The sequence below is a fragment of the Pan paniscus genome, chromosome 13 (genome assembly GCF_029289425.2).
Source record: "Pan paniscus chromosome 13, NHGRI_mPanPan1-v2.0_pri, whole genome shotgun sequence".
In the NCBI taxonomy this organism is placed as follows: Eukaryota; Metazoa; Chordata; class Mammalia; order Primates; family Hominidae; genus Pan; species Pan paniscus.
Window position 1 is genome coordinate 94472057 of NC_073262.2, and position 23123 is coordinate 94495179.

Sequence of the window (23123 nt, forward strand, 5' to 3'; positions counted from 1 at the left end):
AGGTAGGGGAGAGAGTCTATCACTTCTGGTTTCATGAGTCCTGAGATTACTTTTTGTAATTATCTCAAACTAGCATTATAGTTCAGCATCAGGCCATTTCTCTCTGTCCTACAATATCACCCTGATAGGTCCAGCTAAACCCAGAGGCCCGAAATGTTCCTCTTCTTCTAATGTAAGCATGGCTGGGAAGAAGGGCAAACAACTGGGGCCTCAGACAAAGAAAAAGAATAATAAGGTAACTGGCATTCCAAACCCGTTTAATGTAATCAGGCCAGAATTGATCTTTCAATCCAACATTCAAACCCCAAATTTATACTGAGTGCATACTACATTCAAGATACTATATGAGGTATTGTGTTGTCAGGAAAAATTCTGAGAGACTGAATGGGCCCAAAAAGTCAGGGAGGGTTGGGTGGGAGAGGGAGAAAGAGAATTTGCTGTGTCTAGCATGACCTTCTGGGATATCTCTGATTTTCATTGTCTTTCTGCTATTTTATGATGCTGTAAGTTGTATAAAAAAAAGGATAATAATGCAAATGATTCTTGTCCATGGAAAGGTAAATTAATTGTGTCTGGTGGGAAGAAATTGATTATAGCTCAGTGAATAGATCTGTTAGGCATCTACTTGTAAATTTATTTCGGAATTCCTTAACTGATTATATGGTTGGTACTTTAAATTATCCTCCGAATGGGTTATAACGTCTTACTAGTCCCCTCACTCATTATTGTACTAAATAAAATATTTGACATGTGTTCATTTTGCATTTGTATAAAGGTCATGATTATCCCTCTTTTAAACATTGTCTTTGACAATTAAAAAATGACTCATACTTGCTCTTAAATTATTTGGTTTTTAATTGGGAAAATAAGATATATAACTACAAACAGATACACAGTTCTGAGCTCTGTCAGTCAATGAGGTTGGTGTTACTACATTTTTTCAGAGGGAGGGGAGATCATCCTAATCAATAACTATTGTACTTATTATTCTTTCATTTCCTTTAACTAGTTGATTACTATTTGAAAGCAAGAAAATTCATGTGAAAAGATAAAAGAATAAAATTATAGGCTACTGTAGCCCAGAGAATGTTTTAAAAACACATTTTTGACAAGATTTTTTTATTATCAAAATAATAATATTATTTGGGAAATAATAAATCATAGAAAATAATAAAATTTGGAAACCATGGAAAAGTAGAGAAAATAAAAACAGTAACCCACAGTTTTACTAAGCAATGTGACCAACGTGGTATCTTTTCATCCAGATTTTCTATGCTTAGTTTTGTTGTTACTTGTTTTTGTTTCAGCTCAGTTTGGTTGGTTGGTTTGTTTCTCTTGCACAGTACATGTAGGCTGAATAATCCCCCTTCCCCTGCTTAGATATCCACATCCTAATCCCTAATTCATGGAATTTGTGACTATATACAATTACATGGCAAAGTAGAATCAAGGCTGCAGATGAAATAAAGGTTGCTGATCAGCTAACTTTAAAACAGGGAGAGTATACTGGATTATTCAGGTGGGCCCAATGTAGTCATAAGAAAATGTGGCACATATACACTATGGAATACTCTGCAGCCATAAAAAAGGATGAGTTCGTGTCCTTTGCAGGGACATGGATGAAGCTGGAAACAATTATTCTCAGCAAACTATCACAAGGACAGAAAACCAAACACCACATGTTCTCATTCATAGGTGGGAACTGAACAATGAGATCACTTGGACGCAGGGCAGGGAACATCACACACTGAGGCCTGTTGTGGGGTGGGGGTTGGGGGAGGGATAGCATTAGGAGAAATACCTAATGTAAATGATGAGTTGATGGGTGCAACAAACCAACATGGCACATGTATACCTATGTATCAAACCTGCACGTTGTGCACATGTACCCTAGAACTTAAAGTATAATTAAAAAAAAAAAAGTGGAAGAGAGAGGCAGAAAAGGCAGAACCAGACAGATGGCAGTACAAGAAGGACTCCATCTGTTGCTAGAGAAGAGAGCCACAAGCCAAGGAATGTAGACAGCTTCTAAAAGCTGGAAGAAGCGAGGCATTTGGGTTTTCCCCTAGAGCATGCAGGAGGAATGTAGTTTTGCTACATCTTGATTTTAGGTCACTGAGATGCATTTCAGACTTCTGACCTCCAGGGCTGTGAAATAATAGTTCATATTGTTTAAGCCTCTGAGTTTGTGGTAGGTTTTTTACAGCAGCAGTAGGAAACTAATGTAGTGCATGTATGTAGATTTTTTGTCTATAAAATTATATGCACCTATGTGTTATTTAAAACATTTTTCAAACATAATTTGTAATGATACCTAATCATTTACTTAATTGTTCTTTTATTATTTCCATTATTAAAATTATACTCCAATTCGTATCTTTGGGCATAAAGCTTTTTCTATATTTTACATTATTTTCCTAGGATAGAATCACTGTGTCAAAAGGTAGAAGTATGTTTAGAGCAAAAGGGTTGTGAAGAAAAGGCAGATTAAATGTTATAGAATTCATATTTCTGACCCATGAAGGATGTATTTTCAACTTTTACCAAACTCATTCAAAAGAACTGAGTAAATAATCCTTCCTGCCGCCTTTTCTACCCCCCTTAGTTGTCTAGTGTGTTACAATCCAAAAACAAGATGAGGCAAATTCCAGAGATCTGGAATTATCTGGGTGAACATCCTGTAGACTCAGGTATAGAAAGCTGCAGAGTGGTGTCATTAATCTTAGAAATAAGTTAAGTGGCTAAGGTCCAGAATTTAGCAGAGCGCAATGAAGAAAAAAACGTTTCCTTCAAGTACATTAAGAGTGACAGTTTTATGCAATCAGGATTCATACATGACAGTGACCATCTTGGGATGGGGCCTCAGAGGCTAATGAGTACAACCTTCAGAATGCAAGAAGGTATTTTGAGGATAAACAAGTGATGCTGTATTTGGTACCATGGTTCAAGTGTTTGCTAATTTCTTACAATGAATAATTTAAGCTAAATGTTAGAACCAACTGTATTATTTTAAATATGTTATTATAATCAGCTGCAGTGTAACCCATCTGTAATTCTTACTCCATAGGGCAGGCTCAGTGATTCCCAATAAATTCTTTTATTGTCTTCCAAGGGTTATAATAATGAACCTCTACAGGTATTTTTATAGCTAGAATCTGACAGTGTTGACACACTTGACAACTGCAGTCATAATGCCTGTATCTGGAGCATGCAAACCAAGTAAATAATGCCTTCTGCCTCTTTCTTCTCCCATGTTCATATTAAATATTGCCTTTGTCTGGATGTACTACACAACACCCTAACACATCTTAAGCTTTGTACTTTCAGAGGCGAATTCTTGAACAAAGATAAAACGATGCAATCAGTTTGGGAGGAAAAAAGTGAAGCACTGTGTCAATTAGCTCTTTTCTGGATTCCCTAGATAACTAGGGGAAGGGAGGTTTTGAACTTTTAAGCCAAACAGTGAAATGAAGAAGCCCTGATTTTTACATATGCAGGAAAAAAGTGAAACTGGGGAATAGAAATGAACTCAAAGGTCCAAGCATAGTGTTAATTATTATATTTTAATTTTTCAATTTATGTAAAGTTTCTCAGCTATCACTTTATTATCTCTTTAACTTATTTTACAGGTTCTTTAATGTAATATGCTATGAGAAGGTAGATCAGGACAAGTTGGACTGTTTATTAGTGGGGTTTATGGGCTGGGAGATGATCTCATGTGAGACATTCCCCCAGGAATGATGCTCATCGTTAAACAGAAAGAGGATAGCTGGGTGGAAAATGTGTCATTCCAGGATGGAGTTGAACCTTAACTCTGCTGTGAAATGGTATAAAATTAGAAAAGGAGAGCATTAATTGTTGACCTAGAAAGACTGAAGAAAGGTTATAACTTCATTAGAATACATTTTTTTTTTGAATGGGGTAAATTTTATATGGGATTACAAGGAGGATGGGGACTATTATAGATATTTATTTAAACTATTGGGAGTAATAAGGAAGAACACTGAATAAAATGGCAACAATCGCCAGAAGTAGCTCTATTTATTTTCCCAGGGTAAAGACATTTGCTTGGAATAAAATGGATTTCTGAATAATCACTTTCATCCTAAATGAGTCTACCTGGGAAGAAAAAGCTATTAAGCCATCAATGTACCCCCTCCTCCTTCCTCACCTAGGTATTAGAACAAAATGTTTGCAAACCAATGACCTCATTTTCAGGTAAGGATTGTAAGTTAACAACCTTGCTTATGGAACCTCAATTTGCAAACATATTTCAAATATTTACCTAAATACTTAAGTCCCTAAAATGTCAATTGTTTGAAGATGAGATTTTGAGGACCATGAGGCTATATAAAGAAGTACATGATAAGGCTACTTTGGAGAGGTGAATTTGCAAAAAAAAAAAAAAAAAAAAGTGTCTGAATTTGCAGTTGTTTCAACATTCAATTGTGTGAATAAATTAAGTATTCTAATTTCTTGTTCTTGCTTTGCATATGTAAATATGGTATTTTGTACTTGTGGAATTATTTAGATAATTGGAGAGTTGGATGCTGAGCTCAAATATCAAATCTTTCACATTTGGTTGAAAAAAGAGTCGGACAATTTTTTTCTTCTTTAGTTTTTTGAGTTTTGAGAAAAAGAGAGTCCTTTCGGTCAACTTATTTTGCTACCAACCTTTCAGAGAGAAATGGCAGTTTATGTGTGGAAATTAATGAGTCAAGGAGACAACATAATTAGTGACTTAGAAAGAGAAAGTGAGATTAATGTGGAAAAACTCAAATGCATATGTGCCACACACTCTGCCACTGGGCAGCATCAGGGAACTGTGTGCTAAGGGGAAGTCTTAGGTCAGGTGTTGATTGACCATTGATTTATTCAATAAATATTTATTGAGCACCTAATATATAGCGGGCAGTCTGTTAAGTGCTGGTGATTCAGGAGTGAGTGAGACATGAAACTAGGGCCCAATGGAGAAGACCCAGAAAAATGATCATCGAAGGGTGTGGGCCCACTAGAGTGAATTGTAGTGTTGACCACGAGGTGAGTACACTTTTCATTTCCACCTCATTGGCTCCCTGTTAACTAGGGAAGTTTCTGAAAAGGTCTTATGGAACATTACATACCTCACAGTTTCCCTGGACCTTGCAAGGCAAGGGTTGGGTTGCAGACTATACTCAGAGAATGGCCCTTCTGAATACACAGCCACGTGCTGCATGATGACATTTCTATCAATGATAGACCACATATATGACGGTGGTCCCATAAGATTATGATGGGGCTAAGAAATTCCTATCATCTAGTGATGTAGTCATAGTAATGTCGTAGCACAATTGCTTAATTTTAAAAATAAATTTAATGTATCCTAAGTGTACAGTGTTTATAAAATCTACAGTAGCGTACAGCAGTGTCTTAGGCCTTCACATTCACTTATCACTCACTGATTGACTCACCCAGAGGGACCTCCAGTCCTGCATACTTCATTCATGCTAAATACTGTAGACGGGCATATCATTTTTTATCTTTTACACTGCATTTTTACTGTCTCTTTTCTATGTTTAGATATGTCTAAATACATAAATAATTACTGTGTTATAATTACCTACATTTTCCAGCACAGTAATAGGCTATACAGGTTTGTAGCCTAGGAGGAATAGGCTATGCCACCATAGAGCCTAGGTGTATAGTAGCCATCCCATCTAGGTTTCTGTAAGTACACTATATGTTGTAAGAAGATTTCGTTCTCACAACAACAAAATTACTAATGATGCATTCCTCAGAACGTATCCCTGTCATTAACTGATGCATGATTACTTTGGTGATCTAGGTTTTGTGTTTCTCAAGCAGGGTCAGACCATTCATGTTGTTAACAAAGAGTTATTTAGCTTCTTCTGGGTTCCAGGAATGGTAAGGTTGCGACGGTGATGAATCATTCATAGACCCTGCTCTCATGGGTCTTCCAGGCTAGTGGGAGGGATAGATATTAATGAAATCATCAAAGAAACAAAGATGTGATTACAAACTGCGATTCGAAGTATGAAGCTCTGCAAAAGCACAGAATGGAGTCTTTCATACCGTGCTGCGATCTGAAGGGATGGAGAGTTTAGTAGGGGAGCGGGAGGGAGACGCACATTCCAGAAAAAGGCCCGTTTATGACAATTCCTGGGATTGGGGAGGAATAAGGCCGTTACGGCTGGACTGCAAAGAATTTAACAAAAGAGACAAGATTATGGTCAGGGAACATAGATACAAACAGATGGAATCCTGCTGATGCTAGCTGGGTGGCTGGAGATTTCTAGCAAGCACAGAGAAGCTCTCTGCTTCTAGTCAAGAAAGGGGCTATGCAGGAACATTAGATAACTTGTTTTTTCAAAGTTAGGTTAACATTAGACAAATTTACTGAATGGGAGTATTTTGTTGTAACACTTTAAATCCAAATGGAGTATGATACTATTATGAAATACCAACATGCCATTTAGGAGTTCATCTACATCTAGTCATTTTCTGTATGTCATGGGCATTAAGGTGTGATCTGATAACACATTTCTTACAATCTAGCACAGTGCCTGCCTGGAGTAGGCACTAAAACATTTTTCTGGTAGATTAAGTTTAATTTAATCACAATAATGATTACCCTGTAGTCTAAAACCTAATGAAAACCTTTATGTAAGGGGGACAGAATAAGGAAGACAAAAGGAGGCCATAACTAAATAATTTACATATGCATCCCAAAGGCTGAGTTGCACAAGTCCTGGAGAAAGGATTTTTTTTTTTTAATTACTGAAATTTTGGGACAATTCAGAGGCATTTTCTTATGTTAAATCTTGAGACTTTATGATTGTGAGAATTTTATCTGCATAATCTACCTGCAAAAGGTGCATCTTATCTGACAAAAAGCTTCAAACTCATTAGAAGAGGGAGTCCTATATGTTTTCATGAGTGTGTTGTACTGTAAGCTCTGGTATCAAGACTTGTATTCTGATTTAATAAATCCACTTCTAGTTTTGGTTGGATAGAATATTTCTGCTTATCTTGATTGCATTTATAACGGCAATTTTCAAACAAGAGTCCATATAAACCTGGGGGTACACAGACTTTCTAGGAGCTACAAGGTCATGGATACCTTTAAGGGAACCAATGGCCAAATCCCCAGCTTGTATGTGTGCTATGGTTTAAATGTGTCCCCTCCAAAATTCAGGTGTTGCCAATGCAACAGTATGGAGGGTTGAGACCACTAAAAGGTGATGAGGTCATGAGGGCTTTTCCTTCATTAATGGGATAAAGGCCATTGTGAAAGAGGCTTCAGGCAGTCCTCAGCTGACTCTTCAGCTCTTCTTCTAGGTAAGCCCACAGCATTCTGCTCCTCTGGAGGATGCAGCCTTGATCTCGTACCTCCCAGATTAAAGAAGCGTGAGAAATACATGTATGTTCTTGTTAAATGACCCAATCTACAATATTTTGTTGTGGTAGCACAGACTAAGACAATGTGTATGTTTTCCTAACACTAATCTTCTGGACAGAATGACTGTGGTGGGCCAGTTTTCCTACCCCACTTCCCCTTTTATAATCACTCTCCTCTATTCTCTATAAGAAAATTACATCTCTCACCCATCTCTAATCTTACCATGGTGTACAGTGCTGGTATTTGAGATTGCATCATTCCCATAAAAGTGAAAGCTTTGATGAGAATTACTGAAACATGATACATCTTATTTTCATATTCTGGTAACAAACTCATGTCTTTCTGTCTCAGTCTATCTAAAAATGAATTTGAATTCATAGGTAAGGAAGTACAAGATGGAATTTAGTGGTGTTTCTTAAAAATAGACAAGGAAGCTAGGCATTTTCTGTTAGTAAGTCTGATTTGGTTGATTGGTTTGGCAGTGAAGACAAGGTTTGCCAATTAGTTCCGTTGACATTTTCTATAAACTTAACGAATGAAATTTTCAGCCCCAAGATTTTTGAAAAATATACATTTGATGCATATGTTAATATATAAATAATCATAATCATTTAAACTTACAGTAAAAGTTTCAGAAGTCAAACTTAATGATATGAGAAGGGATACATAGTTTTTCAAAAAGTCATGGATTTGAAATATTAGCTGATAGGAAGAAGAAAAAGTATGGTGGCTCAGTGAATGAAAAGGACTATCCCAATTATCTCACTAGGAAAATGACTTCATGTTAATTAAATAATTTAAACATTAAGAAAACAGGTTTCCTGGAGAATGATTGTATATACATTTATAAATAAGTAAATACACGCACACATACACACACACACACACTTCCCACAGTTGTTCTGAGGGCAAGTGTTGGATTTGTAGTTTTTTCATTGACACTCTCCTCTTCTTATAGGGGAGCATAGGTTATGATGATCAGCAAAGTAGTCTTCTAGACATTGAGAAACAAATCTGTCATTCCAATTTTTAAACACTCTGAAGTCAGGGCCAAGATAAAATAATGTTTTGACCCTAGATTTATTATTCAAAAGTCTATTTTCTCATTAGAAAAGTAATATTTGTTTCAGAAAATTTTGAAAATAGCAAAAATTATAAGGAAAACAAAGTCAAAACCAGCAATATATTATTATTTAGCTGTATACAGATACTCTTCAATTTATGATAGGCTTATTTCTGTAAGTTGAAGAGTATTTGTTTTTGGGAAATAAACTCATCGAAGTTGAGAATATCATAAATTGAAAATGTATTTAATGCACTGAACCTACTGAACATTGCAGCTTATCCAAAGCTACCTTAAATGTGTGCAGAACACATACATTGGCCTACAGTTGGATAAAATCATCTACTGAAAACCCTATTTTATAATAAAGTGTTGAATATCCCATCTAAGAGTATTGTATTGCATACCATTAGCCTGAGAAAAGATCAAGATTCCAGTTTCAAAGTATGGTTTCTACTGAATGCATATTGATTTTGTACCAATATAATGTCAAAAAATCATAAGTCAAACTATTATAAATTGGGGACCATCTGTATCTTTCTGTTCATTTTTCTATGTATAGAAATTTATTTCTTTTTATTAGAAATAAATTTTATTTCTAATTTATTATTTATTTATTTATTAATTCATTAGAAATAAATAAAACTGTTACATTAGAACCTTACTGTGACAGTTTGTAACTACTTTTAAATTTTATCAACATATTCTGATCATTTCACCGTTTCATTAAATGTTTTTTATGACATCATTCCTAATGATTGAATAGTATTCCATTAGGAGGAGCAACATAATTAATTAACTCTACATTTTTCATACTTGAGCAAATGTATGGATCCTTTTCAAAAGAAAGATAAATTTTCATGCTCCCTCCAGGCTTGATTTATGTTATTTTCATTATGTTTTTCCCCTGCTATGTAGAAATATAAAATTAGGATAAATTTTTTTATGATGCTAACAACTACAAAACCAATACAAATTTATGTTTAAATTTTGACATAAAATTAATATAAGTGAAATGTCAACAGTTACTTGAAGTGATAGCTGATATTTAATAGTAGGATGATAAGTGTTTTATATTTTCTTGGCGTGCTTCATTTGATTTTGAGCCTGATGGACTATCATTTCAGTCATCTTGAATATAATAATATTTTTCTTCTACAATAAACTTATTTTAAGCCAATGATTCATTGTTTTTATGGATCAATCAGTTTAACAGTGCACCTCAAAGTACAGTACCATCAAAAGTTTAAACAAAAATTCTTAACTACTAAACTTAATCTTGTTAGATTCAAAAATAGCTCCTCACAGTGTAAATATGACATTGACAGCTATTTTCTAAGTGATAATTCAGCTCTCCCACAACTGCTGTGGCCTCCTTGTTCTCTAGGAGGTTTGCCTTTCCTTGGCACTATTGTGACTATAAGTGCAAACACAAACTTGGCATCAAAATCATAGCAGAGCTGAGGTGGTCTACCAGATCATCCAGAATATCTTTACATTGACATTCTTTAGATTATTTTCAACATAAAGACACTAGATTAAAAAAGGAAACCTAGGCAATACCATTCAGGACACAGTCATCGGCAAAAACTTCATGAATAAAAGACCAAAAGCAATGGCAACACAAGCCAAAATAGACAAATGGGATCTGATTAAACTAAAGAGCTTCTGCACACAGCAAAAGAAACTATCATCAGAGTGAACAGGCAACCTACAGAATGGGAGAAAATTTTTGCAATCTATCCATCTGACAAAGGGCTAATATCCAGAATCTACAAAGAACTTAAACAAATTTACAAGAAAAAAAGAACCCCATCAAAAAGTGGGCAAAGGATATGAACAGAGACTTTTGAAAAGAAGACATTTGTGCAGCCAACAAATATATGAAAAAAAGCCCATCATCACTGGTCATTAGAGAAATGCAAATCAAAACCACAATGAGATACCATCTCACGCCAGTTAGAATGGCGATCATTAAAAAGTCAGGAAACAACAGATGCTGGAGAGGATGTGGAGAAATAGGAATGCTTTTACACTGTTGGTGGGAGTGTAAATTAGTTCAACCATTGTGGAAGACAGTGTGTGTGGTGATTCCTCAAGGATCTAGAACTAGAAATATCATTTGACCCAGCAATCCCATTACTGGGTATATACCCGAGGATTATAAATCATTCTACTATAAAGACACAGGCACATGTATGTTTATTGTGGCACTATTCACAATAGCAAAGACTTGGAACCAACCCAAATGCCCATCAATGAAAGACTGGATAAAGAAAATGTGGCACATATACACCATGGAATACTATGCAGCCATAAAAAGGATGAGTTCATGTCCTTTGCAGAGACATGGATGAAGCTGGAAACCATCATTCTCAACAAACTAACACAAGAACAGAAAACCAAACACCACATGTTCTCACTCATAAGTGGGAGCTGAACAATGAGAACACATGGACACAGGTACGGGAACATCACACACCAGGGCCTGTCAGGGGTGCCGGGTTAGGGGAGGGATAGCATTAGGAGAAATACCTAATATAGGTGACGAGTTGATGGGTGCAGCAAACCACCATGGCACGTGTATACCTATGTAACAAACGTGCATGTTCTGCACATGTACACCAGAACTTAAAGTACAAAAAAAAAAAAGAATTAAAAAAATAAAATAATAAAATAAAAAAGACCGTCTTTTATAACTCAGACCCTTAAGAATAAGGCTTTTGGAGTCCTCAGTTGCTTAGAACAATACAAAATTTATTATCTTATAGTTCTAGAGGTCAGAAGTCCTAAAATCAGTGTGTCAGTATGGCCATGTTCCTTTTAGAGTCTCTAGGGGGGAAAGCCTGTTTCGTTTTCCAACTTCTAGAGCCTGCCTGCATTCCTTGGCACATGGGCCCTTCTTCCACCTTCAAAGAGCATCACATCAAACTCTGCTTCCATTGTCCCATCACCTTCTATGACTTGGACTCATTTGCCTTCTGCTTATAAGGACTCTTGTGATTTCACTGGGCCCACCCAGGTAGTTCAGCCTAATCCTTCCATCTCTAGATCCTTAGCTTAATCACATCTGCAAAGTACTTTCAACCAAGTAAGGTAATATATTCACAGGTTCCAGGGATAAGGACATGGACATCTTTGGGGAGGCCATTTTTCAGCCTACCACATCCGAATGCTAAAAACTTCTCTTATAAATAACGCTATGATGTTGTATATAAATTAAATAAAAAAGCTGTGATGTTGTATGTTGTATTCATTAGCCATGATTATTCTTTTAGGACAAAAGTCTAATGCTAGAATGTACCAACCACAAGATATATACATTAAAAAAAAAAGACTTTTAATAAACAATGCCAAATTACCCTCGAGAAGGGTTACTTTGAATTACACTTTTGATAGTAGTGCATAGTTGCTTGACCGCATTGGTATTATTTGTTAAAAATCCTTTGCTATTTGATAGGAAAAAAATTCATTGTTATTTTACTTTTGAGTAATTTGCTGTTAGTTATTTTGATGATATTGAACATTTAAAAATATATTCACTGGTTATTACAAACAAAAATAATTTAGATGGAAATTTTATTCAGGGCTCTACTGCTTTATAGGGTTTACTTTGTAATGTAGAAATCTCCTAACCTGTAAGTGGTCTGCTTCTAAAATTACAGCATCAGGAGGAAAATGTAGAATGCCTTTGAACTAAAGTTCCCATCTCAGAGTGTTTAGGAGAGTGAACTAATTGTTTAAACAGATGCAAGGATGATACTGTTCAGGATGAAATAACGGTTCAGTGTGTTTTGTGTATATAGTTGTTATGCTCTTCTAACAGGGATAGCCTGTTCAATTATAGATGTGTGCCCAAGTTAGAGCATGTCACTTGTTTCTGCTACACTAGGCGTGGTCTTTCCGGGGAAAACATCTTATGATAAATTTACATTATTGCTAAATAAGAACTAAATATTTTATCTGAGAGCAATTATCATCTAATTCTTGTCATGAAAATATTAGCCGCAGGAAAATTTTCTTAATAGAGAAAAATTGAAGGATTTTTATAAATTGTTTTATTACACAACTATTACATACTCATTCAATAAAGAATTTTCATTGCAGATCATCGGAAGAAACAAAAACAAGCTGTGGTGAAGAAGAAACGTTTTCTAAAGCCTCTTTTATCCCCAGGATGGTTGAGAAGTCAGAGGCCTGCAATGCTAGGAAGAGAGGATCTAAAATGGTAAGATTAAACACATAATATAAAATGGGTAGGGGTGTATAGGTGGCTATATTTTGTTTGCCTATACTCTATCTTTTCTCCCTCCAAAGCATCACTTGTTGCTGAGTTAGGGAATCCAGAAACAATGCAAGGCAAGCCTTGAGAAAAATCATGCAAAATATTGCTTTCAGAGTTTGGAGAGGCAACAATATCCTTTCTTCTTTGCTCAGTCCCGCTGGGGCTTTGCTTTCCTTGAAGAAGATGCGTCAGTGGTTTTCTTTCTTTAAGATATCTAGGAGGAGGCTGTTTTTAGCTGAGAGCTGCTGCTTTGCCTATCACTGCAGTGTCGTGTAGGATGCCTGGTAGAGAAGGCAGCTGGAGAGGAGGAAGTCGGAAAGTGAATGCCTGTAAAGAAAGAGCTCAGGAATAAAAAGAGAATATGCTAGGCTGTGCGCACCCAGCAGGTGCAGCTTTCAGGCGTGGCAGAACAGGGTGGGTGCCTTTGGCAATCTCTAGTCTCTTGGGATCTTTTATTTGTTTGGTATTCTAAGAAGATCTGACTTATTTGTACCATTTCAATGATATTGTGCGGTTAATATGTTTCCTGGTGCATAGTAATTAACATCAGGCTCTGCAGAATGGAATATTCCAGGACTTAGAGAATGCTGGACATTTTATGGGCTGCAGCCAGCAGATGGTGATAGCGTACCACAAAAAAGCCAATGAAGCGGGCTTGGTGAAGCTGGGAGGTTCAGTTTTGTTTTGCTTTGTTATTTAAGCTTGACAATACGCATCTATATATCCTGTGGGTGCACAGTGTTTGAGCCCAGTCTGATCTTAAACTTGTTTTATGATGATATCATTATTTTTTACTGCTACAAATTAACTGTCGGTTTCAATCTACCCCATGTTTCAGCTGCCTTCAGGGATCATCTTGTCAGTTATGCAGCTTTCCAATTTTATGGCTGAGATCAAGAATGATTCCTTAAAGGCACATGGGAAACACAGTGAAATGTGGGAGAGTGGATGTGAGCTCTGCTACATGGCCGATATTATAGGTGCACAGGAAAGATAGATAAGGGCAAACCACTAAGGCCCCAATTCAGTTTGAAATTTGACTGTCTTGACATTTACTTAGGTGCAATCATTTATCTAGATATTGATGGTGACCTACTATCACTGGAATAAAATGGAGCTAGAGGAGTTTCAGTATTATTTTACAGAGTTATGTTCAAACATGTGAGAATGTAAGGACTTGTGGGCACACCAATATTTTCAGGTCCACAGGAAATTCTTTCACCAGGACATAAAGTCATTCATTCATTCTTCCTTGTGTCCAATGCTTCTTGAGTGCTTATTGGGTGCTTATCCTTGTTCCACGCGCTAGGAAGTCCTTGCAGACTTACCTTACAGGAACTCCTCGTTGCTGCCTATCTTTTCTTGAAGTGTAAGGGCGAAAGGAGGTTAGGATCCCCTTTATAGAGAGCTGGCAGAGCACCATTGATTGATGATAAACTTGAAGGAGAAAAGGGTCATATTCTAGTTTGCTCCAGTCAAAGATTTCCATCAGGAATAGACTGTTGTAAATCTGCTGCTGAATTCTGCTACTGGCCGGCATACTGTCCAAAGATGTACTGAGAGACATTGGGAAATCCCAAAAGTCAGTTAAAAAGGTCAGGCTATTCTTCAAATGTTAGATGGACAAAGTAAGCATGGGTTCAAGCCCCCTGTCAAATCATCTGCAGTCTACAAATAGCTTATTTTACCAGCTTCCTAATGTGGTATCTTCTTCTAGAACTTGGCGAGTTTTATCAGAATTAAGTAACGATGGTTCCTCTATAGCCTGCCCATTATGAGCCAGGTCCTTTCCAGGTATTATTTTAATCTTTATGACACTCATTCAAGCTGGGCATTATTATACTGTTTTGATATATAAGATAACTGAAGCTTAAAGAAGTTGATTAATTTGCCAAGTATGTAGCCAAGTTGGGAATTAAACCAAGGTCTGTCCATGCCCCTCCAACTATGCCATACTCCCTCTCTTTTGAAGAATTGTTTGCTATAACATTGTTTCATTGGCCAGAACAAGTATGGAAGGGAAATAAAGGAAGCAGTCCCAGGATTTGTGCTGAGAGAGGCTGACATCTGTAAGGGGATCAGGCAGAAGATATAATATACAGGAACCCAGAAGTGTCCCATCATTTGGTCTGCAGGGCTTTGGAATATTGGGAAACAAAATCATCAGAATTTTCTGGGAGGTGGGTGGTTAGCCTGCAGAAATAGGGTGTCTTGTTCCAAACAGAGGCTTCAGAGCATCAGACAGACTGTGGAGTTAAAAGACGAGAAGCAAAGTGCAATTAGAACTGCCATACCAGGAAAACCTTTGCTTGAATGCAGGCTATAAAAGATGGATAGCGATGCATTGGTCTTTTCAGCTCCACTCTCAGGCAGGGATAACAACATGACTGGCAGCAGCATTTTGAAACACAGACAGCCACCACCACTGATATTTATTTATAGAGAGAAAGTGCGCGAGGTGGGATAAATGCACAGAAACACTTTGAACACTAAGCGCAGTGCAAATGGGCTCACTATTGATTCTTAGTGGAAATGTTCATGTCTGCCTCATGAACAAATATTACTCCTGAGACCATCTTTAACAAAATATTTAGTCTGACCTCTCCAGACTGCATTTACAAACTCTTTTCTCTTTTCGTTGTGTTTTAGTCCTTTTCACCGTGATGTAAGTAGGCTCTCCAGCAGTCCCAGAAGACTTTCACAAGAGGAGTTTCAGACAACAGAAAATAAGCCTAAGTGATTGTGTGGTAGGTTCCATCAAAAGGTATCGTGGAAATACTATAGAAGAAGAATGAGAAATTATAGGAAGTTAACATAAAGGGAGCCGAGGGCACATCAGGGTGTAACATCAGCTGGTGTGGCAGATCTTAGAATGCCAGGAAGCAAAATTGTCAGACAGTGTCTGTGGGGTTTTTCACCCCCATCGTGGTTCCGTTTCCACACATGTGTCATTAAGTCCATTGTGACTGGACACAGCCAAGTGAGGAGAACCACTTAGGAAACTTTAAGAATCCATTAGAACCATTAGATCTCTTCTGAGCTAGCCAGAATAATTAAATCTATGTCCAATTGGAGACTAGTGTAGCTGCCGATTTTACTTACCTTTCAAAATAATTGAGAGGAAATTCTTATGCAAGATTCACTCACAGATGCCTCCTAATGCATCTTTAAAACATTCTACTCATCTCCAGTCAAAAATGCCTTCTTATTTATGTTGCTGAAGGGCATTTTTCAAAATGTACTGTGACTTTATTTTAGTAGTCTGTGAACTAAGGTTACCCATAGAATGGTTAGAAATTAAGCAGTTTGTGACTATAAGTGATGTAAAAAAAATCAAACTGGATATTTATTTGATTGCTCAAAGTTCTGAGTGCATTATCTAGATAGCTTGTCCATTTTTGTCTGGGTTAATGTCAGAAGTTTTCAATTGCAAGTCCCTCCAGAGCAGGACTGATGCCATCTCCATCAGTTTAAGAGCCCCAGGTTCCTCATCCAATAAGCATGTCTTGAGTGCCTATGATGAGACACAAGTTCTTGACCGGCACAGGGTGCTCTTGTCTGGAGATGGCAGTGAAGACATTTTTCTTCCTGCATAAATATGTGCAGGAAATCAAAGATTTTTTTCTTGCAAACTTACCTTTCCCCTCTCCTGATCCTGTAGAAAGAGAGGGAAAATGAGGCCTTTTTTATTATTATTATTTTTTAATTTTGAGCATTCAATTCAAAGCTAAAGTTGAGGTACATATAAATGATAAATGGCTGTATGCTAAGGAGCTTGCCATTGTGTATATGGCTGTGTAGCAGACATTTGGCTGTGTTTGTTTGTTTTTCCCTTTTGCTTTAATCCCCTCATAGAAAACAAACATAAACTGGGCACGGTGGCTCACGCCTATAATCCCAGCACTTTGGGAAGCTGAGGCTGGTGGATCACCTGAGGTCGAGAGTTCGAGACCAGCCTGACCAACATGGTGAAACCCTGTCTCTACTAAAAATACAAAGTTATCCGGATGTGGTGGTGCATGTCTGTAGTCCCAGCTACTCGGGAGGCTGAGGCAGGAAAATTGTTTGAACCCAGGAGGCGGAGGTTGCAGTGAGCCGAGATCGCGCCATTGCACTCCAGCCTGGGCAACAAGAGCGAAACTCTGTCTCAAAACAAACAAACAAACAAACAAACAAACAAACAAACAAACAAACACCATAATGCAGTCTCCCAGTTACTACACTTTCTCTACCACTGCTTCCCTTTTAACCTTTTAATTCTCCCACCAACAGCTTAGAGGCACTTTTGGCCATCTAGCAGCCTGAAGCCTGCAAACCCCATAGTATTTGCAGTCTATTTAGGGATAGACAGGATAGAACCCAAGGGCATCTATCAGTCTTGGGAGCCTCATATGTTCACAGATTTTCTCCATGGAAATGTGTTTTTTTTTGTTTTTGAGATGGAGTCTTGCTCTATCACCCAGGCTGGAGTGCAATGGCGCAATCTCGGCTCACCGCAACCTCTGCCTCCTGGGTTCAAGCAATTTTCCTGCCTCAGCCTACTGAGTAGTTGGGACTACAGGCACGTGCCACCACGCTGGGCTAATTTTTGTATTTTTAGTGGAGACAGGGTTTCAGGAAATGTTCTTGGTTCACCTATATGGAATCTAAAGTATTTGCCTCTTGATACAAATTATTTATATTTATAGAAAATTTATTGTATTTCTATACCCTCTAGTCACCTATTCTGGAAAATGTTTCCAAAAGTAGAGAATGAAGTGTAGGAAAAAGCCCAGGGGACTAGAGATAAGACGCTACTTCAAAACTTTAAGGCTGGAGCAAGTCACTTTTATAAGTCTCAGAATTCCCACCAGTTAAAGTGGGAGTAATAATGCCTTTCTTAGCTTTGCTTAATAGAAAAGAAGTACAAATCACTTAAAATTCCAAGGTACGTTGCAAGTGTATGGTTAGAAGAAAAAAAATAAAAACATTTATTAGGTTTCTTCTATATGTAACAAAACATGCTAAGGTCATACTATTGTATAAGGAGAGAGCCTTATCTAAATATTCCTTACTGTGATTTTTGTACATAAACAGATCACCACAACCACAAGCAACAAGGCAGTATTGGTTTCACAGTTAAAACACTGGGTTTTAGGACGGGCAGACATGGGTCCAAATTCTAGCTCTGCCATTTTGTGATCTTGTTATTTAACCTCTCTATTTTCTCATTCATAAAACAAAGCTAATAATTTCTACTTCATGGTGTTTCAATAGAGATGAAATGAGACATGGTATGATAAAGTATTGGGCACAACTTGAGGATAAAATGATTATTTAGGAACATGGGTACCCATCTACCACAAAAGGTAATTTCTCTTTGCTTTAAGTGAAATATTATGCCCTCACAAAAGCTGTAAATTCATAAGAGTTTTTTTTTAAATTTCATAATCATACCTTAATTTCACATGAGAGAAATTTAGTTTTAGCCAAGAACCTTTCCCACATCAAGTCTTTTCATGGAGAATTGAGGGTCTTCCTTCCCACTGTCTTCAAATTTGTGGCACCATCAGCCCATCAGCCTTTGTAGTAGCTACTAATTCTTAGACTCATGGTCTGCCACAAGCTGCTGGCCAAAAGGAACCCATGGGTGTCTGATTGCTGTGCTGCTTCTGCCACATCAGGTAGGACTGAGTCCAATCACATTGAGTCCTTGGGGATGTGCTTACCAGGGAGGTGTTAAGGTTTACCACAAAAGCACATGGACTTTGAGCTAGACCACCTGCATTCAAATCTCAGCTTTGCCCATCTTTCCCTGCATGACCTTGAACAAATTACCCTTTTAAACCTCCACTTTTTCATTTAATGAGTGGATAATAGTAATAACCAACATTTATGTAAGCTCTTTCCCGGTGCCAGGTTCTGTGCCGGTGTTTTACATGCACTAACTGATTTAACTTTATAGCATCTTGTGAAGTAGGGATTTAGTATTTTTCAGTTTTCAAAAAAGAATTGTAGTAAAAAAATTTAAAATGAGATCTACCTCCTTAATACATTTTTAAGTGTACAACACATTATTGTTAACAATAGGCACAACACTGGAGGGCAGGTCTCTAGAACTGATTCATTTTGCGTAACTAAAACTCTACACCCATTGAACAATAATTCCTCATTTCTCCCTCCCTGAAGGTTTGGCAACCACTGTTCTTCTCTCTGTTTCTAGTCTGAATGTGACTATTCTAGATACTTTATGTATGTCAAATAATATAATGTTTCTCTTTCTATGACTAGTTTATTTCACTTAGGATAATGTCCTCAAGATTCATCCATGTTATCAGAAGTGGCAGGATTTCCTTCTTTTTTTTTTTAAAGGCTGAATACTATTTTTATTGTATGTATATACCACACTTTAAAAAACCATTTATCCACCTATAGATGTTTAGGTTGTTTCTACATTTTGGCTTTGTGAATAATGCTGTAATGAAGTTGAGAATGTGGATATCTGTTCACGATCTTAAATTGAAATGAGGTGAGGATTATTTCTAACACCAATTTTACAGCTGAAAAAAAAACAACCAGAAGCATAGAGAGGTTAAATATATTTTTGCAGGGCACACAGCTAGCAATTGTTACAGCTGGGCTTCAGTCCCACTGACTAGTGTGGAGATTGTGTTCTGGAAGTGATAACACTTCACCCTAGCATTGGACTCTTAACAGTACCTGGCACCTGCAAATACAAAATAAATGTCAGCTAATTTTATTAGCAAGGAGGATGTGCCTCTGGCTTTAGTGCTTTTGCCCACCTAGCTTGCATTTTTTAAAAATTATATTTCTGAAGAGCTGAAACTCTTTGTTATGAGACTGAACTTAGGCTCGTTAAAGAGGTAAGTCTGTATTAATGTTAACTTAGAAAGTCAGTTCTAACCTCAGACTTCTAAAAATTCTGGCAAAATTCTAGTGGGAAGTTTTCCCCCACTTTTCATTTTCTACACCTTCTCTCTCCTTCTAACTGGCATTTCATAAATGTATTTACTGACCCCCACACCTAAATTCAAATATTAAAAGCAAAGCCTTATTCTCTTGTACCAAAAATAAAACCAAAGCTACCATTCACTCTTTCAAACTAGAATTCTAATCCTAGAGATGATGTATTAACTCTATCCAAACATGAACAAAACTGTCCTGACCCTCAGTATCCTCTCTGGAGAAGGTCAGAACGCAGTTGTGGCCACAAAAATCGCCACTGAGCCCCGATATAAATAGCAGTGAATTGGCCATGCAAAAACGGAGAGACTGAAGGGTCAATGAAGCTAATTATAACTTGAGGGTCTTGCCCGATTGTGGGAGGGCAGGGTCAGAAGCCTTGCAAAGCTGACATTTTACTCCCAGATGAGTCTACTTTTGGGAAACTATTTCTTTATGGATGTGTATACAGCCTAGGAATTAGAGGCAGATGCCAGAGGGAGCCTTGTAAGAGCTTACGGCTGTCCTGTAACGGGAAGTTAATCTGCCATTCTCCTCTTATCCTCTGGTTCCTGGTTTGTGATTTTTCACTGCAGCAAGTATTCTGCTTCTTCCCCTTCACAGAAAATGTGGCTTTTCTTATCTGTAAGGTGTCTCAATTTAGTGGAAAATAGAATTGAGTCCAGTGCCCACTCCCTGTTCCAGGACTGTTTTTTCTCAAAATAGGAAATATATAATGTGTAGGCTGGGTGGCTAGAATTAGGTTGAATCAGTACGAAACAGGGAGATTTGTTTGCTTCAGAAGAAAATCTCCCACTGCCTTGGCTGGCTGCAGAATCCAGGACAAATATCAAGACTTGGAGCTACAGAAATCAAATCATCCTGAGTGGATTATTATAATGATGACCCTCTCCATGGATTCCTACATGCCCTTTTAACAAAGCCTTTTGTGGCCAAACTGGCATTTCTAGTTAAGATTTTGAAACCATTATATTTAATGCCTTCTCATTGATTAGGTCAAAAAAGAAAGAAATCGACTTTCCTATGGAGATAGGCAAATCTTTTCTTTCTTTTTCTGTTTTTATAATGAACTGAAATATAAAGCCATCTTGTTCTCTAGATATCCAGAGGAAATTAATCACCTCAAAATAGAGAAGGAGAAAGTTGGAAGTACAAAATGACATGTCTGAGTTTTTCTGTGGCTTCAAAATACCCACCTCGGTAAAGATACCACCAGATTTATTGTTAACCAGCCTTGGGTTCTTATTTCTGATCTACCTATTGGGTAATAAAAGATTCAATTTATTTTGATTGTTTCAGAATATCACAGAGCAACAGAGAAAATGTGGATCACTCCAACTCTAGCACAAGGTCGGGGAGGAAAAAAAATCAGAGAGTTTGGAATTTCTAAATGCTCGTGTTTGAGAAATGGGGAGCATCACAAACTAACAGCAGAGGTGGACATTTTTTACAGGGTAAAGGATTCCCATGGAACAGCACTCGTCAAATGCAAATAAAAATTGTACAAAGAAGGTAACTTCTTTCTCTGTCCCCACATCTCTCCATCTGAAACTTCATTCTTCCATTAAAACAGAATTGTGCTTTGTGATGTATAAAGTCTGTTTCTTTCTCATCAAGTTGAATGTTAACGTTCTGCTTTGTGCCCTTAACTTAATGGATATTCTCAAAACTGGCAGCTTTTTCTTCATGCGGGAAGAAGAAATAATTCTGAATTAAGAACACCAAAATAGGTTAAGGATACATTATGTCAGAGGCTGTAGATTGTTAACAAGCAAAGAAAGCACGAAGCATGGAGTATAATACAATTAAGGGCACCCGGGTAAGATTGCCAGCCATTTCATCCCAATGACTTCACCTGTTGATGCCAGAGGTGACCCTTTCCAGTCTGTCTAACATTTTACAGAGCCCAGGTGGTTTTCTAATTGCTGAGTGATCTGCAATTAGCAAGTGTAGTAGATGCTGTGGTGCCCTGCCTGGATCCCTTACCCAGCCCGTCACTCCCTTCTCCAATTGCTGTGAGTGTAGACTTCTAATGACCCACAGCTGCCCCCTATTTTTAGAGAATTGCGAATGGCAGCTGCATCTCCCAGGAGGTCATGCTCCTCGCCCCAACTAAGGGCAGCCAATGACTGATGAATGTGAGACTACAAATGGCCCCCTTACATCGAAGGTGAGGGCCATAATTAATTTTGTGGTGTGATCCCCTGGATCAGGTCAAGACTGGCCTTTGTACAGGACCACATCCTTGCTGAGCTCTTTCCTCTCTCCTCTCCCGCTTTGCACCCCACTCTGCTGGCTTTCTCTGAAGAGCACGGCTTCACTAAACCTTATGCACCAGAACTACCGTCTGAGGCTCTGATTCCAGTGTGCCCAGAACTAAAAGAGTGAGTTTGCTCATATATCTTTCTTAATGGATTCAATAACATAATGTCATTGTTAACTAGAATTCTCTTGAAAAATGATAGACTATTCTCTCTGAATTGCTGAAGTCTTTTCTTCAATTAGAAAAGTTCTTTCAGTTCAGGTTGAAGTCTTTTCTTCAATAAGAAAAGTTCTTTCAGTTCAGCAGTGTTCTCTGTGTAGCCTTTATCCATCAGCTTACGTGGAAAAATCATGGTTGGCAAAGGATCAAAGTCACAAAGGTTGAAAATTTGAACCCTATGACTGATTCCTACTTGCCTCTTTTTCATTTTTTTAGTTTGTCTAGTATTCAACTCTATTTACAGAACTCCTCTTAAAAGCTTGGCTTTTCAAGTTAGAACAATGTTCTGCCACAATAGGAATAATTATGATGGCCTTAGTATATGGTAGTCATCTGGGTGACAAAATAAAAGATTTTTGCTTGGAATCAAATAGTCCATTCAAGTCTGAAATGATATGTATTTTCTGGGCCCTCTGTAATTAGAAATGTGATTGTATAAATGTCTGAAAATCTGTTCTGGTTTTAAAGAAATTGGCCTACAGCCTGTTCTAATCCGGACACAAAATTCACAGAATTTGAAGGTCTCCTTGTATCACTACCAGCTAGTGGTATGAGGGTGGGCTGATTCAGCAATTGGAAGAACGGTGATTCCAGCTGACAGGTGCAGTCCTCCAGGAAATGCCAGGTTGACCCTGCTGCTTAGAAAAGCAGAACAGAGAGGTGATGGCAAAGGATACAGGGAACGGAAATATTTGAAAGGCATTATTATTTATGTTGGGTGGGGCAAGGATATATGATTGCACAGTGGAAGAGTTGGAATCCTTCACCCACTTCACAATTGTGCTTTGTATCAAACATAATGTCCAAACATATTGACTGATGCACTGAATTGGATGTTACTGATTCTCAATACTATATTTTGCTCTAAACAAATTGGCTTTTTGTTTCTATCACGTTATTGCTTATTTATAATCAACATCTTCTATCCTAA

General features: G+C 37.5%; 1 long non-coding RNA gene across 1 annotated transcript in view; it reads left to right on the forward strand.

The window, feature by feature from the left end:
• The window catches only part of LOC134728745 (uncharacterized), a 120397-nt gene extending 99000 nt beyond the window's left edge, over window positions 1–21397 (forward strand). The window contains exons 10-13 of the long non-coding RNA XR_010109532.1: window positions 12570–12690; window positions 14465–14541; window positions 15397–15494; window positions 21010–21397. This is a non-coding gene — a long non-coding RNA (uncharacterized LOC134728745). The remainder of the gene's footprint in view (window positions 1–12569; window positions 12691–14464; window positions 14542–15396; window positions 15495–21009) is intronic.
• The last annotated feature ends 1726 nt before the right edge of the window (window positions 21398–23123 follow it).